This window comes from Amia ocellicauda, unplaced genomic scaffold (genome assembly GCF_036373705.1).
Source record: "Amia ocellicauda isolate fAmiCal2 unplaced genomic scaffold, fAmiCal2.hap1 HAP1_SCAFFOLD_159, whole genome shotgun sequence".
NCBI classification, from domain to species: domain Eukaryota; kingdom Metazoa; phylum Chordata; class Actinopteri; order Amiiformes; family Amiidae; genus Amia; species Amia ocellicauda.
In genome coordinates this window covers 103,861-129,872 of record NW_027102722.1, presented here as the reverse complement: position 1 = coordinate 129,872, position 26,012 = coordinate 103,861, and the positions used below count along the sequence as shown (strand labels likewise).

At 41.9% G+C, this 26,012-nt stretch overlaps 8 non-coding genes across 8 annotated transcripts; all 8 read left to right on the top strand.

Moving 5' to 3' along the window:
- The first annotated feature begins 8,285 nt into the window (after positions 1–8,285).
- On the top strand, positions 8,286–8,374 carry trnay-gua (transfer RNA tyrosine (anticodon GUA)). Its single transcript is given in 2 exon segments — positions 8,286–8,322; positions 8,339–8,374. It is a non-coding gene; the product is annotated as a tRNA-Tyr (tRNA).
- A 235-nt stretch (positions 8,375–8,609) lies between these two features.
- trnak-uuu (transfer RNA lysine (anticodon UUU)) lies at positions 8,610–8,682 on the top strand. Its single transcript has one exon. It is a non-coding gene; the product is annotated as a tRNA-Lys (tRNA).
- Positions 8,683–11,682: 3,000 nt separating this feature from the next.
- On the top strand, positions 11,683–11,771 carry trnay-gua (transfer RNA tyrosine (anticodon GUA)). The gene is given in 2 exon segments: positions 11,683–11,719; positions 11,736–11,771. It is a non-coding gene; the product is annotated as a tRNA-Tyr (tRNA).
- Positions 11,772–12,006: 235 nt separating this feature from the next.
- trnak-uuu (transfer RNA lysine (anticodon UUU)) lies at positions 12,007–12,079 on the top strand. The gene has a single exon. It is a non-coding gene; the product is annotated as a tRNA-Lys (tRNA).
- A 9,039-nt stretch (positions 12,080–21,118) lies between these two features.
- Positions 21,119–21,207, top strand: trnay-gua (transfer RNA tyrosine (anticodon GUA)). The gene is given in 2 exon segments: positions 21,119–21,155; positions 21,172–21,207. It is a non-coding gene; the product is annotated as a tRNA-Tyr (tRNA).
- A 235-nt stretch (positions 21,208–21,442) lies between these two features.
- Positions 21,443–21,515, top strand: trnak-uuu (transfer RNA lysine (anticodon UUU)). Its single transcript has one exon. It is a non-coding gene; the product is annotated as a tRNA-Lys (tRNA).
- A 3,264-nt stretch (positions 21,516–24,779) lies between these two features.
- On the top strand, positions 24,780–24,868 carry trnay-gua (transfer RNA tyrosine (anticodon GUA)). Its single transcript is given in 2 exon segments — positions 24,780–24,816; positions 24,833–24,868. It is a non-coding gene; the product is annotated as a tRNA-Tyr (tRNA).
- Positions 24,869–25,103: 235 nt separating this feature from the next.
- Positions 25,104–25,176, top strand: trnak-uuu (transfer RNA lysine (anticodon UUU)). The gene has a single exon. It is a non-coding gene; the product is annotated as a tRNA-Lys (tRNA).
- The last annotated feature ends 836 nt before the right edge of the window (positions 25,177–26,012 follow it).

Genomic DNA, 26,012 nt, shown 5'->3' with positions numbered 1-26,012 from the left:
TATTTGAGGGAGAAATTAACTTAACTGTTTAATGGATATTGACTTTTTATGGATTGTTTAGTGATACTGTGATTGTTATTCTATTTGCCTAAATTGCACATTGTGCACCCAGCGTATTAAATTGGTTATTAAAAAGACTTGGTTATATACTTCCTCTTGGCTTTTCACTCTCCCTTTACATCACTAATTTTAGCTTCCAGGGTTATTCGACCGGACCGTCCGGTAAACCAAAGGTGGTGGCAGCTACACGCTCCTCTGTCAAATCCAGTTAGGACACGACCTTACTAGGACAGGTTTCGTTACAGTACATATTGATGATCCTGTACTGTTATCCTTACCAACAAAGGCAGATGTGACAAATGAATGCATAACAATAATATTAGTAAATTGGGTTTGATGTATAAGGTGTTGTAGATTATGCAATAGATCTCAACGTCATTTACTGATAGACATCACTCTTTATCACTTTCACTTTTGAAGGAACTGCTTTGTATTCTGTGTATTGTTTTATTGTAGTGCTGCTTCCTTTCTTGGCCAGGTTTTACTTGCAAAAGTGATTTTATTCTCAATGTAAGCTCAAAGTCAAATAGTTTAAATAAGAAAACAATGTATTGAAATGAGAACATCATGAACCTGTGTAATTATGCTGAAGGACAAGCACTGAAAGCAGAGAGAATTTTGTGTTTGGCATTGAATAGCCTTAAAGAAAACTATGCCGTTTTTGGAAACTTTCATATTTAAGTTGAATGTAGGTAAAAACATTCCAGTCACTCTGAAGAGAGAATACAGTTTACTGTGCGAATAAGTAGCCCCTGAATTGAAGATAAAAATCAAAAGTGCTGTTCGTAATTAGTTTACACTTTTACATCAGATGTCTTGTTTTTGCTTTCCAAATTGAGGAGTTGTGGCATATAATGTAAATGAAGTTACTTCACTAGTAGTGTGATTTCTACGTTGTGTATGTGTGTTTGTATATATGAACTCATACATTTTTTAAAGATTGTATTTGGAAAACAAATTCAGGTATAGCACGTGTCCCCCTTTTGAATGGGTTCTATATATAACATTTTAAAACGAATGATTCTGTATAGAACGCTATGTTTGGGGGTTCTTCATGTAACCCCTTTGAAGGGGTTCTACATAGAGCCATAAAGGGATCCACCAGAGCGATTACTCGAGGAACCCTTTATGGTTCTGTGCAGAACAATTTCTTCTAAGAGTGTGGAGTGTCGCCACACAATTTCTCTCAGAGGGCTTTTGACCAATGGCAATCCAATCCTGAATGACGTCACCACTATCCTGTTGTACTTTATGGGAGAGATGTATTAAGTAGTTTATAATGAGAAGAATAACAATAATCACCTGTTTTTCATAGTTGCCTATAGGTTTTGTAGTTTTGTATCCATTGTCTCCTTCATATTAGGAAAGGAAGTTGATCCATAGCCTACTCAGAGACAACTGAGAGTTGGTCTCTGAGCAGCAGCACAAAGGGGTCGAGTCTCTCAATGTCCGTGTGTTGGAGATATTCCACCATATTGGTCCCAGCCTTTAAAACAATGTTAATGAAAGGTACTCACAGTCATTTTAAATATTACATCCTGTAGTGTTTCCTTTCAAAATATGATCTTATTATGACTTGAACTAAATAAATCCTTTGACCCACTAATACCAAATTACAGTTAGGGGGGCCACAGGTGTGATTTGAAAAAACGATCTTCCATGTCTTTCTGTTGTGTTTTGACCTGGGGATCTGTAATTGTCCAAGTGGCTACTGCACATGTACTTATTTTATATTAAATGTGTTATTTAATTAGGCTTGGTTCTGGTGAGCATGTACAAGACGTCAGCTTTTTAAATAACTGTGTGTATTGGATCATACACATTTTAGAAATACTCTCTCAAACTTCCCGCATTGGTACCTCACCAGGGAGGTAGAAAACAGCAATAGCATTGAAAAAGTGTGATTGTAGTTCTGCTCTTCTGCAATATATTTCTACAAGATCAAGAACGGGCTCTGAAAACACTGAGGGTACAGGACGAGGACAGCGAAGCAATGAGCAACACTTGATACAGGATAAGAGCAACGGATACTTAGAATTTATAGGTGTAGGCCCCGTAGTAAAATATTCCCATCCGTTTTCATGGTACAATACTTTGATAATGACCCCCAATAGTCTTTCAAATGCCAGAATATCTGATAAACATTTTTTTTTCTGAATTGAAAACCCTAGCTGGCTATGCATTCGTTTGGCACCATCTAACATTTCGGAATCTGTGCATTCTTTACCCTTCCACAGGCGGTACACACTGGCAGCAAAACATAAATTGTTACCTTGGTTTATGTCTATTATTTTACTAAATAAAATACCTTTTAAGCGCCTCCGCGCACCACCACCACCTTGCATATTTCTAATCACAGTGACCGTTATTCGCAAACTCCCATGTGTTAGAATTTCGGTGTGACTTTGTAGTAAATTAGCTATGCTCTCTAAGAAATCTGCAGCGTCCAGCTCCCCCACATTTCGCCTCCTCGATTAGAAAGGATTATTTAATGACCCCGAGCTCGGTCTCAGCTGTACAAAATCATTAGGACCCACATTGTGTGATATTTCATTTAGCAATCCTTGCACAGCTCCATGCACAATACGGACAGCATTCATATAAGATTGTACCAGATCCAGGTTCACAAACCTGAATTCTTCATAAAACTCCATATCCCGAAACCTATTAATTTCTCGGTCATAGCGACGAATAATCTCCAAAAACCCCCGAGGAGGGTCCCCGCCAACGCCACCCTCAGCCATTTGTTCATCATTTTCATTATTCATCTCTAACATTGCAGCATCACCACCCCCAATCTGATTATCATTGTTATTAGCTACCGATGCTAGTTCCTTAGATACATCCTGATCTATATATTCCTGAATTTCCAAGTTTACCGGATGGCCTCCCGTCTGGAGAGTGTGCAACAGTGTCTGTGACCGTGCTAATTGTGACACATTTGTTCTAAATTTAAGCCTACGCAGCATTCTTTTCGCAGCATTAATTTTATTTCTCATTACCCCCCTAATTACACAAGCAGACTGACAGTTTTTGTGCTTCTCCTTTTTCATTGTTTGTCAATTGTTGTTTTCAGAATTGGTTGTTTTTTGTAACAACCCTTCTCGATCGTGCAGAGACTGATTGATTCACAGTGTTAATTACAGATTCATCAAACTCTCATCAGAAACGGGGCAATTCCCTATTTGTTTTAACAAATTTGTCAAAACATGTATTTTGCACTGAGCGGTGTTTAACGCCTCCACAAGCTGACTTGCTTGCTTGCTAAACACCAGGGCCCTACAATCACCAGGGGTCTGTATGTCAACACAGGGTGATTGATCACATTTCATCTCAGTATCCCCACTAGTGGTGGCTTTAACCGTGCTTTTACCCCGTTTACCTCTTTTTACAGTAGCGGAGCTCGGTCGGTTCACTTTCACACATTGCACCCCCACATCGGTGGTGTCGTGTGCCACCCGGTTTGTCTTACTCAGGGCTTTTCTGGGCGCTGTGTTTCCCCTTTGTGTGACTGGTGGCTGTCTCCCCCGCTGTAGAACGGACCTCCCTTTATCAGCACGATCGGATCTCTTCAGCTGTTTTCCACTTGACACGCCTCTCAAGCAGGGCAATGCAGGCTGTGCCGCATTTTTAGCTATAATAAAACAAACATGTCAATTACACTTTATACAGTGACTTTTCACTACATTTCGAACAAATACAAAATATAATAATATTATTATTATTATTATTATTAATAACATTGGTAAAAATGGTGAATGTTACACACCTCCATTCAAAGTTTGCTCTGTGACTTGGGGTGGGTGGGGGAGTGCTTAGTTATGTGGGTTAAACAACTGTCAATTCAAAAAACAAACATTGGTCCCATAAATGTACACAATATAATGTTTTAGAAGATGTAATTAATTTATAATATATAACAACTTGTTCTATGGCATACCATGGAATCTGAATAAAACTGGCCATTAAACGGACCCCATCATCATCAAATGGACCCCAGTCAGATGCCATTATGAAGAGTGTGTCCCTTCATATATTATATTGGATGTGTAAAATTAACTGCTTGGAGCGGCTTATTTATGGGGGGGCAAAATGGTATTTCATAATTTTTCTAAGAATCACACAAAATTGTATTCCACATAACATACCAGGAAACCGCCAAAAATGTTGTTCTCATTACAGAATTCAGTTGGGGCGGAATGTTGGGGTGTCTATTTCACTCCGATAAAGTTGATCTCCAACAGACATCTGTATCTATGCGTGCTATGGTCATGGTCTCACGTTCAAAACAACGTGTACACACTGGGTGAGGTGACCATTTGGAGAGATAAATTGTTATCACATATTTGTTATGGACACGAGCCTAATGGGTACAAATGACTGTACCCACGTGGCACCCATACACGCACCCAACTCCGTCCACACTCCTCCTCCTCTGTATAGCCACTGCCCCCCATTTACCCACGTGTCCCCACACACGCCCCCAACCCCGCCCACACCCCGCCTCCTCTGTAGAGCCGCCGGCCACCATTTACAGTATAAAGAGCATGCTGGTAAACACAGAAAACATGTCACCCGTTCGGGACAGAACAGGTCTGCGGTAACTGGTGGAAACCCCCATAGCGCACTATGGCTACACCAGCTAAGAAGACACCCCCTAGCGACCACGCTGCTGATGAAGATGCGGGGGCACCTAACACAAAATTAAGATGGTCGGAAGACAGGGACCCAAAAGAGGTAACACTTTATTTTACTTTAAAAACGTGTTTAGAATATTATTATTAATTTTAAACGTATGCCGGTGTTTACATGCTGTTAGGCCGTATGTGTGTATATATGAATTTCAATGCAAAGTGAATTTAAATGCATGTTTTCTTCTTTGTATGTTTATCAAAAGAATAGTGTCAGCGCTCCTCCTCTGAGCCCCAGGGATGCTCTCCCAATGTCTGATGAAGACGAAGGTGTCAACACTGGTGATGAGTCTGAAGATGATGACAAGGACCATGAACATGGCAGGGAGGATAAAACCTCAGACACTGATGATGGAGTTGGACCATCAATGGAAAGAGAGGTAAATATAGAGGTCCTACAACTGTGTTTAGTTGTGTACTTCTTTACTGACCGACACACATTACAGTTTTAAGTGTTATTTTCTTTTCTCTTCATTAGAATAGTGGAGTACCAGACACCAGTGATATTGATTCCTCTGTCAACTCTTTAAGACCCCAAACAAGATTGAACATTGCATGCTTCTGTTCTTGCCTTGCTAGAACCCACAAGAGTTTTGATTCAGACAGGGAAGTTCCGAGATATAATTGTAAAAACTATGATGATCATGTAACACTAGTGATGACACACACCATAAAGGGCATTATTGCGCTAGTGTTACAACATTGTATTGGCCGTGAATTAGTTGATAAGTGTGAGGCCTGTCTGATAGGTGACCCCAGCCAAGCACAGCATCTCTGTCTAACTTTAGATCACGAGCAAGGGAGTGTCTGGAGTAGTGTCGCTCTTATATGTAACAAAATAAGTGTCACCCGCTTTCTAAATGTTGTGTTATGTGTTGCACGTGCCCTATGTGGGCTATGCATCACCAGACAGACTGAGAAACAAGTGAAATCTCTTTTGCATAGCTTAGAAACATGCACAAAGGAATTAATGTTTAGTTCCCCCCCCCGCTGTACCGAACCCATAACGAACCGAGACTTCAAAACCGAGGTACGTACCGAACTGTCAGTTTTGTGTACCGTAACGTTACACCCCTAACAAATGCTGTTAAACGGCATATTTGAAACAATACATTTTTGGGAAACAGTCGCGGCTATCTAAGTTTATTTATTCAACGTTGCAGAACCTGAAGGGGAGGGAGTCATATCTCAAAGGAGATCTGATAACACTTTATTTTAAGGGGCCAGAAGTATGCATTAGTTAAGCACAAACACACTCGTAATTAATTTTTAACTTTACATATTAGTCATTATTTATTAAACATTTGAAGGATCCACATTCATGCAATAAATAAACATAAACCTAGTAATTAATGATTAACCGAATGCACAGTAAATGCATTTTAGCCATTATTTACAACTTAGCAAACCATATATTATTGTAGTGTTATGTTGGGTGTATTTTGATAAGAGCATTTTAGCTCTGAGCTGAAGCACTGATCTAAAGAAGACCTCTCCCCCCACCAAAAGTTATCAGATTTCCTTAACTCATCAGCTTGGAACTGGTTTACATCAAAGTGACAGTTTTGGGGAGGATGGCACCGAGAATAGGCCAAATAGTTTGGAATCCTGCTATGAGATAGGAGAAAGGGGCCTGTAGGTAATAAAAACTCTTTGAAGTGGACGAGAGCCGAAATCCCGACATAGAGCTACGAACCCGGGCCAACCGGCATTTCCAAAAGATGGCATGGATTGACATCAGTCATAAATCAAGCCCCCCTCCAATAGGACACTGGGGGCTGAAACCGAAATCCAATCTAAAAAAATCAAGAACCAATCACCTATTGATCTGACAGACTATAAAGAACAGCGCACGGTCTCTCTCTCTTACTCTCTCTCTCACCTGAACCAGAAACTCGCAACCTGTAGCTCTGTTGCCAGAACCGGAACCAGAAACCAACCAAGTCTTTGCCGGCAACAGAAGAATTAAACTGGGAGAAGGAGATTGAGCCGTACGAAGAATTCTTTTAAAGGACTTTATTAAATAAAGAACTTTACAGACCCACCTGATCAGTGGAGTTTTACAGCTGGACAATTGACTAAGTCGACTGAATACGAAAGTGCCAGTCATTTAAATAGCTATTTGAGTCTTAAGAAACTTGACCCTTGGAACGAACAGGGCCCTGCTTTCCTCAAAGACTTTGTCTTCAAGTAACTACGGTGGAACCCTGCTTACAAAGAAGATTTTGTGCACAACCTTGGAGCCTTCAAACCAATGGAAAATCTGTTTGGAAAAGACTCTACATTCGCGAAACCCCAACTTCCAGGTGCATCGACTGAGTGGAAGTTCTTGGACAAAGCTGAACCGGACTGCCTTTGTTCCAACCACACGGACCTCGTGCCGTGTGCTGTTATCTGAGCCCGAAGCCAGAGAGGCCTCTCTGCGACGAAGTTCAGATAAGTTTAACAGTTTGGAGTTTGTGATTCATGACATTTAAGAAATCAATTAGAAATGTTAATCTGTGATTCATAACTCTAGAATGTGTAATATCATTTAGTTTTCTTAAATATAAATGTGTGTTGCATTCAACTGTTTTGTTGATAATTTTAGAAATAAAATCTGTCAACGCCGAGAAATATCTTCTCATTCCTGTTTAACTGTTTAGTCTGAAATTGACACAAGTCAATAGACGTTAGATTATTGGTGGCCCTGCCTATCCTTGATCATTGAATAATAATCAGTTAAGGGAAATTGTGGTAACAAGTAATGATAGGATCTTTCTCGGCACCTAAACGTAAATGAGACTGATATATATATAACGAGAAGTTACCTGACATAAATACTAACCTGCGTAGTTATTTAATGTCTGACTAACAATACTAACGAGAGACTCACCTTCGTCTTACTAACCGGTATTGTAGTTAATGTGTTTATAACCTTTTTTGTTTAACGATTTGTGTGTTATCATATGCGATCCCATGGTCTTTGATTTGGTCACGGAAGTGATTTGTCTTTGATTTGTTGATCTAGAGTTGAATTTTGATTAGCTTTTCCCTTTTGTATAATTAGTGTAGTGCTACATTTAGTCTTTGTTTTTGAATAAATTTAACAATTTATATCTTTGGAATTGGTGTCTGTGTCCAATTATTACAGAAATTGAGTTCTACAAGATTCCAGGATTCGTGATAAGGTGATACTATAAATTCACTTCTTAAATTGAAATTTATAAGTGTACCTTACGATACAACTGATAGCACTGCAACTCAGTGTAGGTGTGCGTTCAGTCCGGCAAACACAACATTTCAGTTATGAAACGCTTTCTACAGGTGATGTATAAATGTAATATTTTCACACATTTGAATAAGTTTGATTTGATACAAGATTTATGAAGTTGACCAAACAAAATGACATAATATTTTTCAGGGGATAAAAATCTCACGACACAATTGGGTAGTCCTCACGGCACACGGGTTGAAAACCACTGAGCCAAGCCACGGTGCTTCTTGGCTTTGCACGGCCACTGAGACTGCCAGGGGAAGACGGTGAGAAGCTTCCCTTCGATAGCTCAGTTGGTAGAGCGGAGGACTGTAGGTTTCAGGCAGCGGGCATCCTTAGGTCGCTGGTTCAATTCCGGCTCGAAGGAAGGCGTGATTATGGTTTGACATCGGTTTTGGACGAGCTCCCAAATGTCAAGCCATTGGAATTGCATGAGGACAAGGAGAAAACACCGGAAATTCGGATTTGCTGTGGAGAACTCGCATTGCCCAAACATCTCATATGCATGTGACCCTTTTCACCCTGAGCCCAGTTTTCTAAACCGGCCAGAAAGCGGTCTGGAACAATCATGAAGCCAACACATTGTGAAGCACTTCACTGAAGCCCGGGTAGCTCAGCCGGTAGAGCATCAGACTTTTAATCTGAGGGTCCAGGGTTCGAGTCCCTGTTCGGGCGCCTTGTTGACCGAGGGCCATGATGGTGAAAAGCCTGGATGGCCTTCCAGGTGACAATGAAATATGCAGTTGCGTCTAGGCAAGGTGTCTAGTCCTCTTTGCTTCTTTCGGCAAATATCCAGCCTGGGCAAGTGTTGTCTTCCAGAGGCAAGTCAAGCCAGGAACTCTGAGAGATGTTTTTGCCGTTGACGACGTGTCACTTTAGAACAGCACAACATGCATCTCTACTTGACTTGGCACAATCTGTGAGGGTTGGGCCAACACAACGTGTCCACACATTTGCAGGCGTCTTGAAATACTTGGAATGACCTGTGGCCCCATGCCATGCAGAAGTCCACAGCTATGCGTGTCAGCATGCTCTGCTCCTCATCCCCAATGTGCCACTTGTAAGAACTTTGTAAAAAGCGACAGAGAACATGATCAGCAAAGAAACACAATTCTCCTGAGAACGACAATCATCGTGCCGATCGTAATCTCAGTGCATACCTGGATGCCCAACAAGCCAAGCCAGTGGTTCCCAAGCGTTGTAATGCCACGGCACACTTTGCTGAGACCAAAAACCTTCGCGGCGCACCAACATGAAAAAAAAAAAAACGGATTTACTAGGTATTGTCTCACCTGAATGGCAACAGGCTGCTAAAACTATTATCACACGCACATTGCATGTTAAAGTATGTCAGTAAGGGAGTAATTTAAAGGGCAAATGTGTGAAGTGCAAGGAGTGGCCCTTAGTGGTTAGGTAAAAAAGTACACAGACAAACTAAATAATCCCTTGATACAAATCATTTATTTAGTGCAGACAGACCAAGACCAGCCACAATAAACTATTCGCAGTAAATATAAATTCACAGCAAAATAGGTTCAGTTCACAATATCCTATAACAAGCTGCACAAAGGCAGCGCTAGCAGTGGAAAGAACGAAGAACTGCAGGAGAAATGCTCATCAGCTTGGAACTGGTTTGCATCAAAGTGACAGTTTTGGGGAGGATGGCACCGAGAAGAGGCCAAATAGGTTGAATCCTGCTATGAGATGTCTGGAGAAAGGGGCCTGTAGGTGATAAAAACTCTTTGAAGTGGACGAGAGCCGAAATCCCGACATAGTGCTACGAACCCGGGCCAACCGGCATTTCCAAAAGATGGCATGGATTGACATCAGTCATAAATCAAGCCCCCCTCCATTAGGACACTGGGGGCTGAAACCGAAATCCAATCTCAAGAACTCAAGAACCAATCACCTATTGATCTGACAGACAATAAGGAACAGTGCACAGTCTCTCTCTCTCTCTCTCTTTCTCTCTCTCTCTCTTTCTCTCTCACCTGAACCAGTAACTCGCTGCCACAGCTCAACCTGTAGCTCTGTTGCCCGAACCGGAACCAGAAACCAACCAAGTCTTTGCCGGCAACAGAAGAGTTAAACTGGGAGAAGGAGATTGAGCCGTACGAAGAATTCTTTTAAAGGACTTTATTAAATAAAGAACTTTACAGACTGCGCATGCCCGCCTGTGCCCACCTGATCAGTGGAGTTTTACAGCTGGACAATTGAGTAAGTCGAATGTATATGAAAGTGTTCAGTCATTTAAATAGCTATTTGAGTCTTAAGAAACTTGACCCTTGGAACGAACAGGGCCCTGCTTTCCTCAAAGACTTTGTCTTCAAGTAACTACGGTGGAACCCTGCTTACAAAGAAGATTTTGTGCACAACCTTGGAGCCTTAAAACCAGTGGAAAATCTGTTTGGAAAAGACTCTAATTTCGCGAAACCCCAACTTCCAGGTGCATCGACTGAGTGGAAGTTCTTGGACAAAGCCGAACCGCACTGCCTTTGTTCCAAACCACACGGACCATGTGCCGTGTGCTGTGATCTGAGCCCGAAGCCAGAGAGGCCTCTCTGCGACGAAGTTCAGATAAGTTTAACAGTTTGGAGTTCATGATTCATGACATTTGAGAAATCAATTAGAAATGTTATTCTGTGATTCATAACTCTAGAATGTGTAATATCATTTAGTTTTCTTAAATATAAATGTGTGTTGCATTAAACTGTTTTGTTGATAATTTTAGAAATAAAATCTGTCAACCCCGAGAAATATCTTCTCATTCCTGTTTAACTGTTTAGTCTGAAATTGACACAAGTCAATAGACGTTAGATTATTGGTGGCCCTGCCTATCCTTGATCATTGAATAATAATCAGTTAAGGGAAATTGTGGTAACAAGTAACGATAGGATCTTTCTCGGCACCTAAACGTAAATGAGACTGATATATATATAACGAGAAGTTACCTGACATAAATACTAACCTGCGTAGTTATTTAATGTCTGACTAACAATACTAACGAGAGACTCACCTTCGTCTTACTAACCGGTATTGTAGTTAATGTGTTTATAACCTTTTTTGTTTAACGATTTGTGTGTTATCATATGCGATCCCATGGTCTTTGATTTGGTCACGGAAGTGATTTGTCTTTGATTTGTTGATCTAGAGTTGAATTTTGATTAGCTTTTCCCTTTTGTATAATTAGTGTAGTGCTACATTTAGTCTTTGTTTTTGAATAAATTTAACAATTTATATCTTTGGAATTGGTGTCTGTGTCCAATTATTACAGAAATTGAGTTCTACAAGATTCCAGGATTCGTGATAAGGTGATACTATAAATTCACTTCTTAAATTGAAATTTATAAGTGTACCTTACGATACAACTGATAGCACTGCAACTCAGTGTAGGTGTGCGTTCAGTCCGGCAAACACAACATTTCAGTTATGAAACGCTTTCTACAGGTGATGTATAAATGTAATATTTTCACACATTTGAATAAGTTTGATTTGATACAAGATTTATGAAGTTGACCAAACAAAATGACATAATATTTTTCAGGGGATAAAAATCTCACGACACAATTGGGTAGTCCTCACGGCACACGGGTTGAAAACCACTGAGCCAAGCCACGGTGCTTCTTGGCTTTGCACGGCCACTGAGACTGCCAGGGGAAGACGGTGAGAAGCTTCCCTTCGATAGCTCAGTTGGTAGAGCGGAGGACTGTAGGTTTCAGGCAGCGGGCATCCTTAGGTCGCTGGTTCAATTCCGGCTCGAAGGAAGGCGTGATTATGGTTTGACATCGGTTTTGGACGAGCTCCCAAATGTCAAGCCATTGGAATTGCATGAGGACAAGGAGAAAACACCGGAAATTCGGATTTGCTGTGGAGAACTCGCATTGCCCAAACATCTCATATGCATGTGACCCTTTTCACCCTGAGCCCAGTTTTCTAAACCGGCCAGAAAGCGGTCTGGAACAATCATGAAGCCAACACATTGTGAAGCACTTCACTGAAGCCCGGGTAGCTCAGCCGGTAGAGCATCAGACTTTTAATCTGAGGGTCCAGGGTTCGAGTCCCTGTTCGGGCGCCTTGTTGACCGAGGGCCATGATGGTGAAAAGCCTGGATGGCCTTCCAGGTGACAATGAAATATGCAGTTGCGTCTAGGCAAGGTGTCTAGTCCTCTTTGCTTCTTTCGGCAAATATCCAGCCTGGGCAAGTGTTGTCTTCCAGAGGCAAGTCAAGCCAGGAACTCTGAGAGATGTTTTTGCCGTTGACGACGTGTCACTTTAGAACAGCACAACATGCATCTCTACTTGACTTGGCACAATCTGTGAGGGTTGGGCCAACACAACGTGTCCACACATTTGCAGGCGTCTTGAAATACTTGGAATGACCTGTGGCCCCATGCCATGCAGAAGTCCACAGCTATGCGTGTCAGCATGCTCTGCTCCTCATCCCCAATGTGCCACTTGTAAGAACTTTGTAAAAAGCGACAGAGAACATGATCAGCAAAGAAACACAATTCTCCTGAGAACGACAATCATCGTGCCGATCGTAATCTCAGTGCATACCTGGATGCCCAACAAGCCAAGCCAGTGGTTCCCAAGCGTTGTAATGCCACGGCACACTTTGCTGAGACCAAAAACCTTCGCGGCGCACCAACATGAAAAAAAAAAAAACGGATTTACTAGGTATTGTCTCACCTGAATGGCAACAGGCTGCTAAAACTATTATCACACGCACATTGCATGTTAAAGTATGTCAGTAAGGGAGTAATTTAAAGGGCAAATGTGTGAAGTGCAAGGAGTGGCCCTTAGTGGTTAGGTAAAAAAGTACACAGACAAACTAAATAATCCCTTGATACAAATCATTTATTTAGTGCAGACAGACCAAGACCAGCCACAATAAACTATTCGCAGTAAATATAAATTCACAGCAAAATAGGTTCAGTTCACAATATCCTATAACAAGCTGCACAAAGGCAGCGCTAGCAGTGGAAAGAACGAAGAACTGCAGGAGAAACGCCGGGGCTATTTAGAGCCCGATTATTCAACACAGAGGGGGAAAACCAAGGCCAAATGAGACTTAGAGGAACAGGAGACATCCAACAACAGTATAAAGATAAAAAGGAATTCACCACATGTCCCTTTAATCAATTGCCTTGCAGTTCCACTGTGTAGCGTTATGTTGGGTGTATTTTGATAAGAGCATTTGGGCTCTGAGCTGAAGCACTGATCTAAAGAAGACCTCTCCACCCCCAAAGTTATCAGATTTCCTTTGCTCATCAGCTTGGAACTGGTTTGCATCAAAGTGACAGTTTTGGGGAGGATGGCACCGAGAAGAGGCCAAATAGGTTGAATCCTGCTATGAGATGTCTGGAGAAAGGGGCCTGTAGGTGATAAAAACTCTTTGAAGTGGACGAGAGCCGAAATCCCGACATAGTGCTACGAACCCGGGCCAACCGGCATTTCCAAAAGATGGCATGGATTGACATCAGTCATAAATCAAGCCCCCCTCCATTAGGACACTGGGGGCTGAAACCGAAATCCAATCTCAAGAACTCAAGAACCAATCACCTATTGATCTGACAGACTATAAGGAACAGTGCACAGTCTCTCTCTCTCTCTCTCTCTTTCTCTCTCTCTCTCTTTCTCTCTCACCTGAACCAGTAACTCGCTGCCACAGCTCAACCTGTAGCTCTGTTGCCCGAACCGGAACCAGAAACCAACCAAGTCTTTGCCGGCAACAGAAGAGTTAAACTGGCAGAAGGAGATTGAGCCGTACGAAGAATTCTTTTAAAGGACTTTATTAAATAAAGAACTTTACAGACTGCGCATGCCCGCTTGTGCCCACCTGATCAGTGGAGTTTTACAGCTGGACAATTGAGTAAGTCGAATGTATATGAAAGTGTTCAGTCATTTAAATAGCTATTTGAGTCTTAAGAAACTTGACCCTTGGAACGAACAGGGCCCTGCTTTCCTCAAAGACTTTGTCTTCAAGTAACTACGGTGGAACCCTGCTTACAAAGAAGATTTTGTGCACAACCTTGGAGCCTTCAAACCAGTGGAAAATCTGTTTGGAAAAGACTCTAATTTCGCGAAACCCCAACTTCCAGGTGCATCGACTGAGTGGAAGTTCTTGGACAAAGCCGAACCGCACTGCCTTTGTTCCAAACCACACGGACCATGTGCCGTGTGCTGTGATCTGAGCCCGAAGCCAGAGAGGCCTCTCTGCGACGAAGTTCAGATAAGTTTAACAGTTTGGAGTTCATGATTCATGACATTTGAGAAATCAATTAGAAATGTTATTCTGTGATTCATAACTCTAGAATGTGTAATATCATTTAGTTTTCTTAAATATAAATGTGTGTTGCATTAAACTGTTTTGTTGATAATTTTAGAAATAAAATCTGTCAACCCCGAGAAATATCTTCTCATTCCTGTTTAACTGTTTAGTCTGAAATTGACACAAGTCAATAGACGTTAGATTATTGGTGGCCCTGCCTATCCTTGATCATTGAATAATAATCAGTTAAGGGAAATTGTGGTAACAAGTAACGATAGGATCTTTCTCGGCACCTAAACGTAAATGAGACTGATATATATATAACGAGAAGTTACCTGACATAAATACTAACCTGCGTAGTTATTTAATGTCTGACTAACAATACTAACGAGAGACTCACCTTCGTCTTACTAACCGGTATTGTAGTTAATGTGTTTATAACCTTTTTTGTTTAACGATTTGTGTGTTATCATATGCGATCCCATGGTCTTTGATTTGGTCACGGAAGTGATTTGTCTTTGATTTGTTGATCTAGAGTTGAATTTTGATTAGCTTTTCCCTTTTGTATAATTAGTGTAGTGCTACATTTAGTCTTTGTTTTTGAATAAATTTAACAATTTATATCTTTGGAATTGGTGTCTGTGTCCAATTATTACAGAAATTGAGTTCTACAAGATTCCAGGATTCGTGATAAGGTGATACTATAAATTCACTTCTTAAATTGAAATTTATAAGTGTACCTTACGATACAACTGATAGCACTGCAACTCAGTGTAGGTGTGCGTTCAGTCCGGCAAACACAACATTTCAGTTATGAAACGCTTTCTACAGGTGATGTATAAATGTAATATTTTCACACATTTGAATAAGTTTGATTTGATACAAGATTTATGAAGTTGACCAAACAAAATGACATAATATTTTTCAGGGGATAAAAATCTCACGACACAATTGGGTAGTCCTCACGGCACACGGGTTGAAAACCACTGAGCAAATATCCAGCCTGGGCAAGTGTTGTCTTCCAGAGGCAAGTCAAGCCAGGAACTCTGAGAGATGTTTTTGCCGTTGACGACGTGTCACTTTAGAACAGCACAACATGCATCTCTACTTGACTTGGCACAATCTGTGAGGGTTGGGCCAACACAACGTGTCCACACATTTGCAGGCGTCTTGAAATACTTGGAATGACCTGTGGCCCCATGCCATGCAGAAGTCCACAGCTATGCGTGTCAGCATGCTCTGCTCCTCATCCCCAATGTGCCACTTGTAAGAACTGTGTAAAAAGCGACAGAGAACATGATCAGCAAAGAAACACAATTCTCCTGAGAACGACAATCATCGTGCCGATCGTAATCTCAGTGCATACCTGGATGCCCAACAAGCCAAGCCAGTGGTTCCCAAGCGTTGTAATGCCACGGCACACTTTACTGAGACCAAAAACCTTCGCGGCGCACCAACATGAAAAAGAAAAAAAAAGGATTTACTAGGTATTGTCTCACCTGAATGGCAACAGGCTGCTAAAACTATTATCACACGCACATTGCATGTTAAAGTATGTCAGTAAGGGAGTAATTAAAAGGGCAAATGTGTGAAGTGCAAGGAGTGGCCCTTAGTGGTTAGGTAAAAAAGTACACAGACAAACTAAATAATCCCTTGATACAAATCATTTATTTAGTGCAGACAGACCAAGACCAGCCACAATAAACTATTCGCAGTAAATATAAATTCACAGCAAAATAGGTTCAGTTCACAATATCTTATAAGAAGCTGCACAAAGGCAGCGCTAGCAGTGGAAAGAACGAAGAACTGCAGGAGAAACGCCGGGGCTATTTAGAGCCCGATTATTCAACACAGAGGGGGAAAACCAAGGCCAAATGAGACTTAGAGGAACAGGAGACATCCAACAACAGTATAAAGATAAAAAGGAATTCACCACATGTCCCTTTAATCAATTGCCTTGCAGTTCCACTGTGTAGCGTTATGTTGGGTGTATTTTGATAAGAGCATTTGGGCTCTGAGCTGAAGCACTGATCTAAAGAAGACCTCTCCACCCCCAAAGTTATCAGATTTCCTTTGCTCATCAGCTTGGAACTGGTTTGCATCAAAGTGACAGTTTTGGGGAGGATGGCACCGAGAAGAGGCCAAATAGGTTGAATCCTGCTATGAGATGTCTGGAGAAAGGGGCCTGTAGGTGATAAAAACTCTTTGAAGTGGACGAGAGCCGAAATCCCGACATAGAGCTACGAACCCGGGCCAACCGGCATTTCCAAAAGATGGCATGGATTGACATCAGTCATAAATCAAGCCCCCCTCCATTAGGACACTGGGGGCTGAAACCGAAATCCAATCTCAAGAACTCAAGAACCAATCACCTATTGATCTGACAGACTATAAGGAACAGTGCACAGTCTCTCTCTCTCTCTCTCTCTCTTTCTCTCTCACCTGAACCAGTAACTCGCTGCCACAGCTCAACCTGTAGCTCTGTTGCCCGAACCGGAACCAGAAACCAACCAAGTCTTTGCCGGCAACAGAAGAGTTAAACTGGGAGAAGGAGATTGAGCCGTACGAAGAATTCTATTAAAGGACTATATTAAAGAAAGAACTTTACAGACTGCGCATGCCCGCCTGTGCCCACCTGATCAGTGGAGTTTTACAGCTGGACAATTGAGTAAGTCGAATGTATATGAAAGTGTTCAGTCATTTAAATAGCTATTTGAGTCTTAAGAAACTTGACCCTTGGAACGAACAGGGCCCTGCTTTCCTCAAAGACTTTGTCTTCAAGTAACTACGGTGGAACCCTGCTTACAAAGAAGATTTTGTGCACAACCTTGGAGCCTTCAAACCAGTGGAAAATCTGTTTGGAAAAGACTCTAATTTCGCGAAACCCCAATTTCCAGGTGCATCGACTGAGTGGAAGTTCTTGGACAAAGCCGAACCGCACTGCCTTTGTTCCAAACCACACGGACCATGTGTCGTGTGCTGTGATCTGAGCCCGAAGACAGAGAGGCCTCTCTGCGACGAAGTTCAGATAAGTTTAACAGTTTGGAGTTCATGATTCATGACATTTGAGAAATCAATTAGAAATGTTATTCTGTGATTCAAAACTCTAGAATGTGTAATATCATTTAGTTTTCTTAAATATAAATGTGTGTTGCATTAAACTGTTTTGTTGATAATTTTAGAAATAAAATCTGTCAACCCCGAGAAATATCTTCTCATTCCTGTTTAACTGTTTAGTCTGAAATTGACACAAGTCAATAGACGTTAGATTATTGGTGGCCCTGCCTATCCTTGATCATTGAATAATAATCAGTTAAGGGAAATTGTGGTAACAAGTAATGATAGGATCTTTCTCGGCACCTAAACGTAAATGAGACTGATATATATATAACGAGAAGTTACCTGACATAAATACTAAACTGCGTAGTTATTTAATGTCTGACTAACAATACTAACGAGAGACTCACCTTCGTCTTACTAACCGGTATTGTAGTTAATGTGTTTATAACCTTTTTTGTTTAACGATTTGTGTGTTAGAGCATCAGACTTTTAATCTGAGGGTCCAGGGTTCGAGTCCCTGTTCGGGCGCCTTGTTGACCGAGGGCCATGATGGTGAAAAGCCTGGATGGCCTTCCAGGTGACAATGAAATATGCAGTTGCGTCTAGGCAAGGTGTCTAGTCCTCTTTGCTTCTTTCGGCAAATATCCAGCCTGGGCAAGTGTTGTCTTCCAGAGGCAAGTCAAGTCAGGAACTCTGAGAGATGTTTTTGCCGTTGATGACGTGTCACTTTAGAACAGCACAACATGCATCTCTACTTGACTTGGCATAATCTGTGAGGGTTGGGCCAACACAACGTGTCCACACATTTGCAGGCGTCTTGAAATACTTGGAATGACCTGTGGCCCCATGCCATGCAGAAGTCCACAGCTATGCGTGTCAGCATGCTCTGCTCTTCATCCCCAATGTGCCACTTGTAAGAACTGTGTAAAAAGCCACAGAGAACGTGATCAGCAAAGAAACACAACTCTCCTGAGAACGACAATCATCGTGCCGATCGTAATCTCAGTGCATACCTGGATGCCCAACAAGCCAAGCCAGTGGTTCCCAAGCGTTGTAATGCCACGGCACACTTTGCTGAGACCAAAAACCTTCGCGGCGCACCAACATGAAAAAAAAAAAAAAGGATTTACTAGGTATTGTCTCACCTGAATGGCAACAGGCTGCTAAAACTATTATCACACGCACATTGCATGTTAAAGTATGTCAGTAAGGGAGTAATTAAAAGGGCAAATGTGTGAAGTGCAAGGAGTGGCCCTTAGTGGTTAGGTAAAAAAGTACACAGACAAACTAAATAATCCCTTGATACAAATCATTTATTTAGTGCAGACAGACCAAGACCAGCCACAATAAACTATTCGCAGTAAATATAAATTCACAGCAAAATAGGTTCAGTTCACAATATCCTATAACAAGCTGCACAAAGGCAGCGCTAGCAGTGGAAAGAACGAAGAACTGCAGGAGAAACGCCGGGGCTATTTAGAGCCCGATTATTCAACACAGAGGGGGAAAACCAGGGCCAAATGAGACTTAGAGGAACAGGAGACATCCAACAACAGTATAAAGATAAAAAGGAATTCACCACATGTCCCTTTAATCAATTGCCTTGCAGTTCCACTGTGTAGCGTTATGTTGGGTGTATTTTGATAAGAGCATTTGGGCTCTGAGCTGAAGCACTGATCTAAAGAAGACCTCTCCACCCCCAAAGTTATCAGATTTCCTTTGCTCATCAGCTTGGAACTGGTTTGCATCAAAGTGACAGTTTTGGGGAGGATGGCACCGAGAAGAGGCCAAATAGGTTGAATCCTGCTATGAGATGTCTGGAGAAAGGGGCCTGTAGGTGATAAAAACTCTTTGAAGTGGACGAGAGCCGAAATCCCGACATAGAGCTACGAACCCGGGCCAACCGGCATTTCCAAAAGATGGCATGGATTGACATCAGTCATAAATCAAGCCCCCCCCCATTAGGACACTGGGGGCTGAAACCGAAATCCAATCTCAAGAACTCAAGAACCAATCACCTATTGATCTGACAGACTATAAGGAACAGTGCACAGTCTCTCTCTCTCTCTCTCTCTCTCTCTCTCTTTCTCTCTCACCTGAACCAGTAACTCGCTGCCACAGCTCAACCTGTAGCTCTGTTGCCCGAACCGGAACCAGAAACCAACCAAGTCTTTGCCGGCAACAGAAGAGTTAAACTGGGAGAAGGAGATTGAGCCGTACGAAGAATTCTATTAAAGGACTTTATTAAATAAAGAACTTTACAGACTGCGCATGCCCGCCTGTGCCCACCTGATCAGTGGAGTTTTACAGCTGGACAATTGAGTAAGTCGAATGTATATAAAAGTGTTCAGTCATTTAAATAGCTATTTGAGTCTTAAGAAACTTGACCCTTGGAACGAACAGGGCCCTGCTTTCCTCAAAGACTTTGTCTTCAAGTAACTACGTTGGAACCCTGCTTACAAAGAAGATTTTGTGCACAACCTTGGAGCCTTCAAACCAGTGGAAAATCTGTTTGGAAAAGACTCTAATTTCGCGAAACCCCAATTTCCAGGTGCATCGACTGAGTGGAAGTTCTTGGACAAAGCCGAACCGCACTGCCTTTGTTCCAAACCACACGGACCATGTGCCGTGTGCTGTGATCTGAGCCCGAAGACAGAGAGGCCTCTCTGCGACGAAGTTCAGATAAGTTTAACAGTTTGGAGTTCATGATTCATGACATTTGAGAAATCAATTAGAAATGTTATTCTGTGATTCAAAACTCTAGAATATGTAATATCATTTAGTTTTCTTAAATATAAATGTGTGTTGCATTAAACTGTTTTGTTGATAATTTTAGAAATAAAATCTGTCAACCCCGAGAAATATCTTCTCATTCCTGTTTAACTGTTTAGTCTGAAATTGACACAAGTCAATAGACGTTAGATTATTGGTGGCCCTGCCTATCCTTGATCATTGAATAATAATCAGTTAAGGGAAATTGTGGTAACAAGTAACGATAGGATCTTTCTCGGCACCTAAACGTAAATGAGACTGATATATATATAACGAGAAGTTACCTGACATAAATACTAACCTGCGTAGTTATTTAATGTCTGACTAACAATACTAACGAGAGACTCACCTTCGTCTTACTAACCGGTATTGTAGTTAATGTGTTTATAACCTTTTTTGTTTAACGATTTGTGTGTTATCATATGCGATCCCATGGTCTTTGATTTGGTCACGGAAGTGATTTGTCTTTGATTTGTTGATCTAGAGTTGAATTTTAATTAGCTTTTCCCTTTTGTATAATTAGTGTAGTGCTACATTTAGTCTTTGTTTTTGAATAAATTTAACAATTTATATCTTTGGAATTGGTGTCTGTGTCCAATTATTACAGAAATTGAGTTCTACAAGATTCCAGGATTCGTGATAAGGTGATACTATAAATTCACTTCTTAAATTGAAATTTATAAGTGTACCTTACGATACAACTGATAGCACTGCAACTCAGTGTAGGTGTGCGTTCAGTCCGGCAAACACAACATTTCAGTTATGAAACGCTTTCTACAGGTGATGTATAAATGTAATATTTTCACACATTTGAATAAGTTTGATTTGATACAAGATTTATGAAGTTGACCAAACAAAATGACATAATATTTTTCAGGGGATAAAAATCTCACGACACAATTGGGTAGTCCTCACGGCACACGGGTTGAAAACCACTGAGCCAAGCCACGGTGCTTCTTGGCTTTGCACGGCCACTGAGACTGCCAGGGGAAGACGGTGAGAAGCTTCCCTTCGATAGCTCAGTTGGTAGAGCGGAGGACTGTAGGTTTCAGACAGCGGGCATCCTTAGGTCGCTGGTTCAATTCCGGCTCGAAGGAAGGCGTGATTATGGTTTGACATCGGTTTTGGACGAGCTCCCAAAAGTCAAGCCATTGGAATTGCATGAGGACAAGGAGAAAACATCGGAAATTCGGATTTGCTGTGGAGAACTCGCATTGCCCAAACATCTCATATGCATGTGACCCTTTTCACCCTGAGCCCTGTTTTTTAAACCGGCCAGAAAGCGGTCTGGAACAATCATGAAGCCAACACATTGTGAAGCACTTCACTGAAGCCCGGGTAGCTCAGCCGGTAGAGCATCAGACTTTTAATCTGAGGGTCCAGGGTTTGAGTCCCTGTTCGGGCGCCTTGTTGACCGAGAGCCATGATGGTGAAAAGCCTGGATGGCCTTCCAGGTGACAATGAAATATGCAGTTGTGTCTAGGCAAGGTGTCTAGTCCTCTTTGCTTCTTTCGGCAAATATCCAGCCTGGGCAAGTGTTGTCTTCCAGAGGCAAGTCAAGCCAGGAACTCTGAGAGATGTTTTTGCCGTTGACGACGTGTCACTTTAGAACAGCACAACATGCATCTCTACTTGACTTGGCACAATCTGTGAGGGTTGGGCCAACACAACGTGTCCACACATTTGCAGGCGTCTTGAAATACTTGGAATGACCTGTGGCCCCATGCCATGCAGAAGTCCACAGCTATGCGTGTCAGCATGCTCTGCTCCTCATCCCCAATGTGCCACTTTTAAGAACTTTGTAAAAAGCGACAGAGAACATGATCAGCAAAGAAACACAATTCTCCTGAGAACGACAATCATCGTGCCGATCGTAATCTCAGTGCATACCTGGATGCCCAACAAGCCAAGCCAGTGGTTCCCAAGCGTTGTAATGCCACGGCACACTTTGCTGAGACCAAAAACCTTCGCGGCGCACCAACATGAAAAAAAAAAAAAAGGATTTACTAGGTATTGTCTCACCTGAATGGCAACAGGCTGCTAAAACTATTATCACACGCACATTGCATGTTAAAGTATGTCAGTAAGGGAGTAATTAAAAGGGCAAATGTGTGAAGTGCAAGGAGTGGCCCTTAGTGGTTAGGTAAAAAAGTACACAGACAAACTAAATAATCCCTTGATACAAATCATTTATTTAGTGCAGACAGACCAAGACCAGCCACAATAAACTATTCGCAGTACATATAAATTCACAGCAAAATAGGTTCAGTTCACAATATCCTATAACAAGCTGCACAAAGGCAGCGCTAGCAGTGGAAAGAACGAAGAACTGCAGGAGAAACGCCGGGGCTATTTAGAGCCCGATTATTCAACACAGAGGGGGAAAACCAAGGCCAAATGAGACTTAGAGGAACAGGAGACATCCAACAACAGTATAAAGATGAAAAGGAATTCACCACATGTCCCTTTAATCAATTGCCTTGCAGTTCCACTGTGTAGCGTTATGTTGGGTGTATTTTGATAAGAGCATTTGGGCTCTGAGCTGAAGCACTGATCTAAAGAAGACCTCTCCACCCCCAAAGTTATCAGATTTCCTTTGCTCATCAGCTTGGAACTGGTTTGCATCAAAGTGACAGTTTTGGGGAGGATGGCACCGAGAAGAGGCCAAATAGGTTGAATCCTGCTATGAGATGTCTGGAGAAAGGGGCCTGTAGGTGATAAAAACTCTTTGAAGTGGACGAGAGCCGAAATCCCGACATAGAGCTACGAACCCGGGCCAACCGGCATTTCCAAAAGATGGCATGGATTGACATCAGTCATAAATCAAGCCCCCCTCCATTAGGACACTGGGGGCTGAAACCGAAATCCAATCTCAAGAACTCAAGAACCAATCACCTATTGATCTGACAGACTATAAGGAACAGTGCACAGTCTCTCTCTCTCTCTCTCTCTCTCTCTATCTCTCTCTCTCTCTTTCTCTCTCACCTGAACCAGTAACTCGCTGCCACAGCTCAACCTGTAGCTCTGTTGCCCGAACCGGAACCAGAAACCAACCAAGTCTTTGCCGGCAACAGAAGAGTTAAACTGGGAGAAGGAGATTGAGCCGTACGAAGAATTCTATTAAAGGACTTTATTAAATAAAGAACTTTACAGACTGCGCATGCCCGCCTGTGCCCACCTGATCAGTGGAGTTTTACAGCTGGACAATTGAGTAAGTCGAATGTATATGAAAGTGTTCAGTCATTTAAATAGCTATTTGAGTCTTAAGAAACTTGACCCTTGGAACGAACAGGGCCCTGCTTTCCTCAAAGACTTTGTCTTCAAGTAACTACGTTGGAACCCTGCTTACAAAGAAGATTTTGTGCACAACCTTGGAGCCTTCAAACCAGTGGAAAATCTGTTTGGAAAAGACTCTAATTTCGCGAAACCCCAATTTCCAGGTGCATCGACTGAGTGGAAGTTCTTGGACAAAGCCGAACCGCACTGCCTTTGTTCCAAACCACACGGACCATGTGCCGTGTGCTGTGATCTGAGCCCGAAGACAGAGAGGCCTCTCTGCGACGAAGTTCAGATAAGTTTAACAGTTTGGAGTTCATGATTCATGACATTTGAGAAATCAATTAGAAATGTTATTCTGTGATTCAAAACTCTAGAATATGTAATATCATTTAGTTTTCTTAAATATAAATGTGTGTTGCATTAAACTGTTTTGTTGATAATTTTAGAAATAAAATCTGTCAACCCCGAGAAATATCTTCTCATTCCTGTTTAACTGTTTAGTCTGAAATTGACACAAGTCAATAGACGTTAGATTATTGGTGGCCCTGCCTATCCTTGATCATTGAATAATAATCAGTTAAGGGAAATTGTGGTAACAAGTAACGATAGGATCTTTCTCGGCACCTAAACGTAAATGAGACTGATATATATATAACGAGAAGTTACCTGACATAAATACTAACCTGCGTAGTTATTTAATGTCTGACTAACAATACTAACGAGAGACTCACCTTCGTCTTACTAACCGGTATTGTAGTTAATGTGTTTATAACCTTTTTTGTTTAACGATTTGTGTGTTATCATATGCGATCCCATGGTCTTTGATTTGGTCACGGAAGTGATTTGTCTTTGATTTGTTGATCTAGAGTTGAATTTTAATTAGCTTTTCCCTTTTGTATAATTAGTGTAGTGCTACATTTAGTCTTTGTTTTTGAATAAATTTAACAATTTATATCTTTGGAATTGGTGTCTGTGTCCAATTATTACAGAAATTGAGTTCTACAAGATTCCAGGATTCGTGATAAGGTGATACTATAAATTCACTTCTTAAATTGAAATTTATAAGTGTACCTTACGATACAACTGATAGCACTGCAACTCAGTGTAGGTGTGCGTTCAGTCCGGCAAACACAACATTTCAGTTATGAAACGCTTTCTACAGGTGATGTATAAATGTAATATTTTCACACATTTGAATAAGTTTGATTTGATACAAGATTTATGAAGTTGACCAAACAAAATGACATAATATTTTTCAGGGGATAAAAATCTCACGACACAATTGGGTAGTCCTCACGGCACACGGGTTGAAAACCACTGAGCCAAGCCACGGTGCTTCTTGGCTTTGCACGGCCACTGAGACTGCCAGGGGAAGACGGTGAGAAGCTTCCCTTCGATAGCTCAGTTGGTAGAGCGGAGGACTGTAGGTTTCAGACAGCGGGCATCCTTAGGTCGCTGGTTCAATTCCGGCTCGAAGGAAGGCGTGATTATGGTTTGACATCGGTTTTGGACGAGCTCCCAAATGTCAAGCCATTGGAATTGCATGAGGACAAGGAGAAAACATCGGAAATTCGGATTTGCTGTGGAGAACTCGCATTGCCCAAACATCTCATATGCATGTGACCCTTTTCACCCTGAGCCCTGTTTTTTAAACCGGCCAGAAAGCGGTCTGGAACAATCATGAAGCCAACACATTGTGAAGCACTTCACTGAAGCCCGGGTAGCTCAGCCGGTAGAGCATCAGACTTTTAATCTGAGGGTCCAGGGTTTGAGTCCCTGTTCGGGCGCCTTGTTGACCGAGAGCCATGATGGTGAAAAGCCTGGATGGCCTTCCAGGTGACAATGAAATATGCAGTTGTGTCTAGGCAAGGTGTCTAGTCCTCTTTGCTTCTTTCGGCAAATATCCAGCCTGGGCAAGTGTTGTCTTCCAGAGGCAAGTCAAGCCAGGAACTCTGAGAGATGTTTTTGCCGTTGACGACGTGTCACTTTAGAACAGCACAACATGCATCTCTACTTGACTTGGCACAATCTGTGAGGGTTGGGCCAACACAACGTGTCCACACATTTGCAGGCGTCTTGAAATACTTGGAATGACCTGTGGCCCCATGCCATGCAGAAGTCCACAGCTATGCGTGTCAGCATGCTCTGCTCCTCATCCCCAATGTGCCACTTGTAAGAACTTTGTAAAAAGCGACAGAGAACATGATCAGCAAAGAAACACAATTCTCCTGAGAACGACAATCATCGTGCCGATCGTAATCTCAGTGCATACCTGGATGCCCAACAAGCCAAGCCAGTGGTTCCCAAGCGTTGTAATGCCACGGCACACTTTGCTGAGACCAAAAACCTTCGCGGCGCACCAACATGAAAAAAAAAAAAAAGGATTTACTAGGTATTGTCTCACCTGAATGGCAACAGGCTGCTAAAACTATTATCACACGCACATTGCATGTTAAAGTATGTCAGTAAGGGAGTAATTAAAAGGGCAAATGTGTGAAGTGCAAGGAGTGGCCCTTAGTGGTTAGGTAAAAAAGTACACAGACAAACTAAATAATCCCTTGATACAAATCATTTATTTAGTGCAGACAGACCAAGACCAGCCACAATAAACTATTCGCAGTAC